Below are 10,761 nucleotides of genomic sequence, written 5' to 3' on the forward strand. Positions count from 1 at the left end.
ATGACATCAATGACCATTGTACCGAGCTACACTTCAGTGGCAAATGTTTAAACTCTTTATAACACAAACACTGCATGAAACTATGACTGTTTGCATTCAAGATGTAAGATCGGTGAATAGTGAATAATTACTACATTCCATATACAAAATACAATTTACTTGTACATGTTATTTATTTATTTTATTTATTTATTTATTTTATTTTATTTTATTTTATTTTATTTATTTTATTTTTTGCTGTTATTAGTTTTGACTCATATTCCAGAACTTGCTACTTGGAACTGGCTGTTTTATTTCAAAACTCTTAAATAAAATCAAAAACTATTTGAAGTACTATATCTTAAGTTTTAAACATATTGATCAGATCAGACCCTTAAAGGTTTCGCTGACTTAACTAGACTGGAAAGATCCAGGAGACAAAACATAAAAATGGAGTCTCAGATCTGATTCTAGATTAATCAGAAGTGCAGGAGCAGAAACCAGGTAAAAGGGCAGTGTAGTAAAAACCTATAACTGAGACTGAAACCAAGTGCGAGCTGTTTGATACCGGTCCAGGTGACTTAATGGCGTTTAGGAGATAGTGGCCTGTGTATGCAGACATGAAGTGACATTTTTACACAATTGTGATAGGTCTGAAATGTTTTGAACCAAGGGCTAGTTTTGCAATTTGTGCAAACGATTTGCCAAATGTCTGACCAATTTTAGAATATAAGCCACAATAACTGAAAACATTTAATAAATAAAAATAAAATTGTAGCCCAATTTATTTGGTTGTTGGCGCGTAATCTCCACCAGATGGCAGAAGCACACTATTCCCCCTCCGCGTCGACCTTTGTGCTCCTGTACAAGTAAACCTTGAAGGAAAAAGTCTTCAGTTAGGGAATTTAAATATGTCCACATCCCCACCAAATAAGGCACCAATGAGAATGTAATATTCTGGGACTTAGCCTATACTGTGTAGCCTTAAATACACAAGTCCTACAGAGTTTCATTATGTTTTTTGTTTCACGACAATGCGTAAAACCTCCACCAGGGGACAGTCTACTACTACTTTTTTTTTTTTTTTTTTCTGACGACGTGATCTCTGACTCAAAAATAACATACAATTTCGTTATAAATGTGAAATCAGATCAAAGGAACAGATCTGATCTACTGCACTGTGTCAGCCACGGTTAATATAAATGTCAAAAAATAAATGTAATAAAGTCCAATTGAGCTATTTTTAGCATGGACAATGAGCCTATCTTGTGTCTTGAGCTAACAATAGACCGTGACCTTGGCTCCTCTGTCTCCCATCCTTGCTGCTGTTTGGAGGTTAGAAAGTATTATTGCGTTTTGTTTCATTTTCATCTATCTGCAGATGAAAGAAACCATACAGGAAGGTCAAATAAATAATATATAACACTTGAAGAAGGCCTATATTTAAACATGCAGCCTTTACTGGGCTTTATTAAGATTGGGAATACCTGATCTGGCAAGTCATCGGTAGCCACAATCAATGCACCATGTAATAAGATATAGGCTGGTTTCAGAAATAGATTCAGTCTTGTGTATTTATAGCAACAGATATCTATGAGCTTGTAATAGTGACTTATTTTTCCACTCACACTGACTTCTGTACATTCAGTAAATTATGTAGCCTACTACTACCAGTCTGCCACAGAACAAATTCAATTTTCTTTTGAAATTATATTTTTATTATTTATATGGGCCTACTCTTGTTTGTAATTACTAAACCATCTAGAATTAAAAACATGTAATATTAACTAGGCTATAATATTGGTAGGTATATAGTTTTAATCCTTTGTTAGACAATTTTACTAAATCACTGCTACAAACTATTAGTCTAAGTATAGGGCAAGTATAGCGAGAGTAGCACTGGGGTTAATAGTGTTATTACAATTCATGGCTATTTGTAAACCTTAATATTCTTCTAGTTATATACATTTAAATCCAAATTTCAATACTTGAATACAATAAGTCAGTGATGAAGTGAATGCAGCGCCATCTGATCCACTGTAGGCCTATTGTCTAAACAAGCTTCTATCTCTTTGTCATCTGAACGCTTTAATGGCCTCAAGTCTCCATGGATTAAGTCTTGTTTTCTGTTGCACTTCCAAACACAGTCGTCCACTCTCTTTAAATCACCTTAACTCGCCCCGGATTCAAAGTGACTCTATCTCACAATCAGGGGACGAAGTCATAGCCCTGTTTCCATGGAGACAAACAGCCCATCACACACAACACGCGCCAGCTCATATCTCTGCTGCTGCTTGTCCGTGAGCCAGGGATCCATACTGCTCATGTCAGAAAATACTCCATCAAATGAATACGGCTGTCTTTACACTCTAAATACTGTCACCGATAAGCGTGTGTTAGTTTGATTTTTATTTATATAAAGAATAAAGAGATGTTAGAGCCTATGGCTTCTACAACTGGGCTTAACAGAGTGCAGCTGCTGTCATTAAATTACAATTACAATATGTTTTCGATGACAAATTACTCATAGAAACTCCCAGTTAAAATATATACAATCAAATCATACCCCAAAACACATGTAAATGCAGGCAAAGTAATGGACAAAGTGAACATATATAAATGCAACTTTTATGAGCTTTAAACCATGTTATAACAAATGTATCAGCTTACATAGAGTTTCTGTAAATCTCAGACGTGTGCTTGTTTATGTATTCGCCTACATTTGAGGCTTAAGTGTGCTAATAATTTCTTTTTTCACCTACCCCCTATTTCCTCTCACTCCTCTGCACTTACTTATGATCATTCAAAAAAGTCGCACTCAATGTAGGATAAAAAATATATATATTATAAACTGTAGTGAAATGCCACTATGAAGAAGCAAGGATTATTAATACAACATCAATTTGGAAGTCAACATGTCTCTATTATTAAGACAATTAAGAATAAAAGAAAGCATAACATGTCTTATTTAAAAAGTGCTAAATTGAAAACTATCAATATTACAATTTGTTTAAAATATTACTACATTCATAAACTGGGCTGATCTCAGTTTTATTAGAATATCATGAGATTGAGTCTACAGCAGACACACACCACCTGCGAGCTTTGGCCTTCCCGGGGGTCATGGTTGAAGTGAAACATAATGATGTGCCAGTGACCATGTAGCCCACACCTTTTATGGTTTTCATACATGAACTTAATAACAGTGATGTTGTCAGATAGTGGCCTTGATTCGCCAAATGGTTTATAAATCTCCCAAGTGAAGGAGATGAGACGATTTCGGGGGTCAGCTGTCAGGTTGGGCTGTGGTTGTTGGTGGTCTGGTATGATAATTACAGAAATGGATAGTTGTGAAGGGAACAGAGGTCGTGATCTGTAATTCTATACTGACCTGTTACTGGAGTACATACAATAACTGCTGATTTAATGACTACTCAGGAAATGTTCACTTCACTGGCCTTGAGATTATACTTTTGACCTTATGCTCCTTTGCTGCACATTATTGTAATAAGCGCAATTGAAAAACTAACAACCCTCACAGTTCTAGTTTGTCACTTGATCAGCCAGATAGTATGAAGTTATTCAGTAAATCTATACTGCATAAAGTGTGTAGTGAAATATTTGGTGTTGATTCTTTGCAGCTGAGATTATAGACATTCCCTTGGGGTGTAATGCTAACTCTAGGCATGTTCTGTTTTAGGCTTAATTAGACTTTATTCTGAGCTTTATTTCAATACAATCTGACCATAAATAACTCACTTAGTTGGAACTAGAACAGATTTGTGCTGTTAAACAAGTCCATTTCAGATAAAATTACACTTACAAGCCAACAGTTTTTCAGTTTGTGAATGAAATGAAAAACCTTAACAGGACCATGAACGCTTGTATTGAACACAGGCTCCTGAAAATGTGTTGTTTAAAGTCATTATGTATTTTTTTCTTGAGTTTTCAGACTGTCTTAAAAGTTTTTAGTCTTGTTTGCTAATGGGTGCATGGCAGCTGATAAACATTTCATCATAGGCATGTATGTAGCTCACCCCCGCCATGATGTCACTGCGAAGTATCAATAAAGAGGATGTGTGGGCGTTCTGTTGAACAAAAAAGGTGATGGATTTTAAAATGTGTCCAAATGTACTTAGCAAGAGCAGATAAGGCAGAACTTTATTGGTTATTATAAACAAAGTCAGATGGTTATCAAATGGTTTTATTGGGAAAGTTTTTAACCAGAAATATCAACAACAAGCTCAACAAAAAATGTACATAAACTGTAGGTTATAACTTTACACTGAAATCTGTATAGGATTTACAGTTTACTTAACACAAACTGGACGTAGGTATTTCCTGATTGGTTAGTTTCCCTGTCAGTCACTTGACTCTGAGGTTCAGACTGTTACACTTCTTTAACTATCGGAAAATAACTGAACATGTTTGAGCAAGACATATATATCTTATAGCACATGACTTTGGGGCTTTGGGGCACTGTCTTTGGGCACTTCATGTTGCCCCTGAGGCTAACATTATAACACTGTGTGACCTTTCACCCTGCTTTGCTGTTGTCTCTGTGCGTCCATGGCAACACACAATCAGTGTTACATCAAGCGCACTCACCCTCTATTTATTTCATACAAGCCTGTTTAAAATCCTTGTCAGGGAAATGTATCCTGCCAAACTCCTACATAATGCAAGCTCAGGATCATCTATTACATGAAGTGCTGTTTTAAATGACATACAGGCAAAGACACGAACCAGTAGTCACAGCCATTCATTTGATAAACGCTAGCCAACTTTGGGCCCATTGCTCATCTTAAGTAAATTACTCAAACACTATTTTTCAAAGTTGACTACATATTGACTCAGCGTAGTGGCTTATTCTACACCTGCTCTCAGCTGATTTATGGGGCAATCCATTTGACACTCCACATAAACCCTCTCCCAACGACATGACATCTTCTTTATTTTTATAATTGTGACCTTGCTCACTGACCGGTCAAGACTAAAAATAACATCAAAGCTGAAATGAGTTGTGAAATAAATCAGTTGTGCTTAACAGTATTTCACATTTGATTATTTAAAAATGACAGAAATGTTTTGAACTAAAAATGTGCAAAACATATAAATTATAACTTGAAAAGAGGCCGATTTCGTGATGGCACCTACATTTACTTAAGACATTTACTCATGGGGCAGCAGTAGCTCAGTTGGTGGTTCATTGATCCGAAGGTTGGTGGTTTGAAACCTGTTCTGAACATAAACATCACAGGGAGAACAGTCAGATCCCACTGATGAATACTATTGTTGTGTCCTTGGGCAAGATACTTAACCCACCTCGTCTCCAGTGTCAGCGCATGCTGGTGTATGTGTGTGTGACTGGGAGAGCGGTTCCTTGATGTAAAGCACTTTGAGTGCTGTGAACATGGAAAAGTGCTATATAAAAATCAAACCATTTACCATTTACACCTAAATTACTTTGTTTGAAATACATTGCTTACAATTCCAGAGCACTAGTCTAAACTTTTCCTTATACATTGAGTCAACCTTGTCAGTGTAACACTGTATGAAAACAAACTTTTATTATTACTGTAATTCAAAGCACAGACAAACCAAACCTCCAGACGAGGCCATTACAGGGGAATCTGATAGCTTAATGCGTCTGCCTGGGATAGACCTGCATGATTATCCCTCCTTTCATTTCTCTGGATTGTCTCCAAAAAACATCAAGGGACCTTTGGCTAGTCTGATTCCCATTGCACACCTCCTATCAGCAATACAGCTCCAAGAACGGGCCACCGCTCACACATTTCAGTCACAGAGGTCAGTCATGCTCCTAAGCGTCACAAGTTTCCAAGATCTCTATCCCCTCTCAAGCCCCCTGCAGCCAAAAATAGCCTCATGTTAGCCTTTTATAAATCACAGCGTTGCTATTAAAAGCACTGGCTGGTCTGATCGTTGGTCCCGAGCCACATTAGCACTATCTTTAGCTTTATTTATGTCCTGGTGTTGACAGCGCCACTTGCACAGCTTTCCAGTCACTGTTCAATAGGTCACATGTGTGAGCAGTGAGCAGCCTTTGGCCTGGACCTGGGAAGCACCACAGAGTAAAATCAGAAGGTGGGTTTCCATTCAGGCATGCAATGAATCAGAGATGACAGAAAAAAGAAAAAAAATCTTTAAGATCTTTATTTTAACACAGTCTGACCAGAAAGAGCTGACTTGGAACTACAATAGGTGAGCTGATATGTGGCATTGAATACGTCTGTCAAATAATATTACAATCACAAGATAAGTAGCACTGACCAAAAGTTTTTCAGTTTGTCACTCAGTTTTTTTGTGGAAAATCAAACATCTAAACAGGATGCTCAGATTGATCACTGAAATGAAAATGCGTTGTTTAAATCCATTTTGTATTGTTTCTTGGGTTTTCAGAAGAACTTGGCTGTGTTTGCTAATGAGTGCATTTTGTCTCCATAGTAACTGGAGACCGTTCCACCAATACATACTCATGTAGAATATCGTCACTGCAAAGTATCAATACAACAGCTCAAGGTTGTAGTATTTTATTTTGCCTTTTGATTTTTTTCAGTACACTATAGTATTTGAGTCCAGTGTACACTCCTCTGTCCAGGCCTGACCACATCCTTAACTAAAACAATTCAGCCACAACAGCTGCTGAGTGAACGGGCTGCTGCCTCTCGCCCGCAGATTCTTTCCATCCACTTAGTGTTTATGGAGCTCTCATGGTGACAGATAAGCATGGGCCCTATTGTGAAAAGATGTTGTGTTTTGTTACTGTCACATTATGAGAACTATTGTTGAATAAAGTGCTGTGTAAATAGAAAAGAACCATTACGGCAGGGTTTCATTTGATTAAAATTGGTCATGGTTTTGTGCTGCAGCTTCACTGACCTTGATGTTATTTATGCACTGCTGTCTGACCCCATTTCTGTTTCTCTCCGTGTTATTGTTACCCAAAGATGAGCTTTTGTTTTGAAATTGCAAATAAACATTTCACCCATGTTTAGAGCTGTGCATTTATTCAAGTATACCTATAATTAGGCAGATATTGACCACACAATCTTTATTTTCATTTAGATAAACTGAGCCTATTTTAAACAACTGTATTATCTTATTGTATTGTCTATGCTTCAGAAAGTCCTTGTACTATACATTCCATTCTCATAAAAATACACAACACATCACACATTATCCTCTGACAGCTGACAAAACAACAGCATTTACTGTGTGTTTAATAGATCAGTTGTAATGTTATTGGCCTACTTAAAAACGCACCACTATATAGTTAACTCCATGATGGTGTTATTACTTTGTCTGGCCAGTGCACAGTATAGCAATGAACTTATCTATCTGTATAGAGATAAGAAGGAGATGCCACCAGGCTAAGGCACATGTCAGATCTGTGGAGTGGTGACCTTGCTCATATGTATTTTTTATTTTTTAAATCAATACAAACATCTGTGATTAAATACAACATGGGTAAGTTTAACATACTGTGGAATATACTAGCCAAAGAAAAAAACAAAAAAATAAGCAAACAGGTAGCAGATCCTTCTCCAGAAAAGTTACACAGTGACTTTAACCTACAATACTACTAATAATATAGAATAAAACAATTGTAAGATAAAATATATGCAAGTATTCAACAGAGTAAACCTTTGTATATTACAAAGACTGAGAATTTAAATATCATTACTTTACCTTGCATCAGCCAACACGTGACCAGCACACTGGCCTTTTGGGAACAGATATGATTAAATAGGGCACACATGCTTTTATTGCTTTTGGTATCGTATCAACAATGGAATGGACCATTTGAACTCATTGAACGTATGCGATCTATTTTATCTATGTATTGTTAAATATTGTTTATTATAGATTAATATTTGCTCTTCAATGAACAATTTCCCTGATATGATCATTATGAACATTAAAATCCACAACTGTTGCTGCACCCCATCTTTAATTGGTTTTAAAATATTGTTAAGTCATGTAAAATCTGCCCCCTCTTGCCCTATTCCTCCTGTTTCGTGATCTGAAGGTTTTGGTCTGTCATCTTTCAAACATGCCCACACAAGGACAGTACAGAGCCCACGCAAACTGCAGTTCATGAGTGATGGTCCAGGTCTCTTTTCTCTGTACTGGAAGAATAAAATCATGTAGGTGGATTTGGTTTGTGTCTGTGCATGTAGGCTCTCTTCTCAAGACCGCTCCTTTGTTGCACTTAGCTCTGAGTACACGTGGGCGGCCATGTCTTAATGCATAAGGGCCTATTGCTCTTTCCATTAAAAGTAGGGCTGTTATTGCAGAGTGCATAGGTGGCTGTTCTAGCTATTTTTAATCACCCATTGAGCAGCGCATTGATCAGTGTGGAGTATCATGCAAATGACTGGGCCAAGATGGAGATGTGCCAGTGATTGGCCGATGTGAGTGGGATGAGAGAGTCTGAGTGGAACATTTTGTGTAATTGTTTCAAGGCTAATTGCAGTCTGTTCTGTCACTGCATGTCTTCAAAAGAGGAGAGCAGATGTTAGTTTAGATATGACAAAGACATGGGAACGGTGTGACAAAGAAATGTGGTTTATTAATTTGCCCTAAAACATCACAGTGATGCAGACACATCTCTACAATAGACACAGGTGTTGCTATAGTAACGAGGGGCCTTGTGCATCATTGCTGTCTGTAAAGTGAAGTGAAAATCACAATATTCCAAAAATGTACTGACATTTTGAAATAAAGACACTTCTCTAACCATTCATTATCTTCGCCTTATCCAGGGCCAGGTCACCAGAGTCTCTCAGAATTCCCTCACCCCACACAAGACATGTCTCAAAAGATTATATTTCGTCATAATCATTTAAGAACATTTTCTATTCTTCTAAGTAACCAGGTATGGGGGTCTGCAATGTGCTTGTCTCCATGGAGATGTAATTGTTTTACCCGACAGTCAGGAATTAAAGTTTGCATAGATGTTTCAATGGGCTCATCTATCCACAGATTTGACCTGACATTTTAAGCACGAGCCTTGAGTGCTTTCATTCATTATTACCTGAACCATCTCACCTGAATCTTACGGCCATGGCATATTAAGTTCATACAATTATTTATTGCTTTGAAAAAAAAAACAAAAAAAAACATTTGTTATGTCACTACCTTGAATCAAATAGTCAGCGATGAGTACTTTCACTCTCCTCTGTTTGATCAGCAGCTTTTCTTCTAAAGCCTGATATGAACCCTTGAAGATGGCTTTCATTTAGTGCCCCTCTCCATTGTACAGTACTTTCTATCAATGCCTAATATATTAATGTGACCTTTCATTTTAGGGTTAGATTTGCAAGTAGGAACTCCAGTACAATTGTTTGACAATTACAACTCTTCAACTACAAATCTTCAAATATAACAGAAATGAATTACTAACTATTAGGAATTAGTTTCTTCCTCTAGCTTTTTTTTTAAAGTGGAATTAACACAGAATGTCTACTTTAAAGACTCCAACTGAGTTTTCCACTTTTCCAGTCCGTGCAAAGTTTCACAACAAGTTACAATATCAAGTTACTTAAGCCTGTATATTTAAAACTCTTCCCATCAAATGGAGTTTAATGGACAATGCTGTGTCTGGCTTGGAGTCTGTTTGTTTTCTTCTGCTCCTTGAATCAAATTGTTCAATCACAGCTTCCTGCCTCAAATGTACGAGTGATTATAGAGGCTGAAATACCATAAATAGCAGGAGTGACGCACACAGTCTGTCAAATGTCCATTTTCATGTGACAAGCGCTTAAACTGTTTTCCATTTGTGGACTGAAATTGTTGGATAAAATATGAAACACAATAGAGAGGACAGGGGAGTGAGGGACTGTTTTGAAGGCTTTCTGAGGATGAAGTACCACGTAGCTCTTTACCAAAATCACAGCCTATTTTAGTGTCAGGTCGACAATTTTACCTTTAATACAAATAAACGGAGGGCTTTTCGAGTTTCTCAATTTAACCAAACATATTTTACAGTCTGTGCTCTGCCACAGTTACATAAATGACACAGCACTGTAGCCCCAAAATATTAACCATTTATTTTAGATAAGAGCCATTACGTCACCACTATTTATATATATTTTTTCACTTGAATACGTTGTACAATTACTTAAAGGTACATTATGTAACATGTGATTACTTTAAAATGTTTCACAATATGGTATTAAACTTTTTTCATTTTTTAAATCTATCTTGTGTATCATATATTACTGTCAGTCTGAGTGCCCCGTCACTTCATTGTTTCCATGGAGGTAGAAGTTTAATGCCATACTGTGACACATTTCAGGCAAAGCAATAACATCTCCATGGAGACAAGCAGGCTGACCTTCAACATACACTGGACACATTTACATGCCCTGTAAAAATCAGGTATAAAATAATCAGATAATTTGATTTGATTTGTGTTGTAGGTTTACACACACTAAACTAATCTGGTCACATATGTCAGTTAATCAATACAGTTGTAGCTGTTGTATTTGGAAGACAAAGTCCAATAGATTTTAGATTTTTTTAGAACAAATTTCATAATTTTCCTTGTCAAAACCTGCAAATGTGTGAACAATCAGAAATAAATCAGATCAATTTATAACATGATGGCATGATATTTCAATGATACTTGATACTGCGGTCACATCACTCTGGAGGGGTTCTACATGTATCTCTGAGAAGGAATGCATTAGTTACCATGGTGACACAATGCACACATTAGCAAACACTGACATAGAAATAATATTTTAAGACTGA

The sequence above is a fragment of the Boleophthalmus pectinirostris genome, unplaced genomic scaffold (genome assembly GCF_026225935.1).
Source record: "Boleophthalmus pectinirostris isolate CB_2022bp ecotype Guang Dong unplaced genomic scaffold, ASM2622593v1 HiC_scaffold_19, whole genome shotgun sequence".
Classification (NCBI taxonomy): Eukaryota; Metazoa; Chordata; class Actinopteri; order Gobiiformes; family Gobiidae; genus Boleophthalmus; species Boleophthalmus pectinirostris.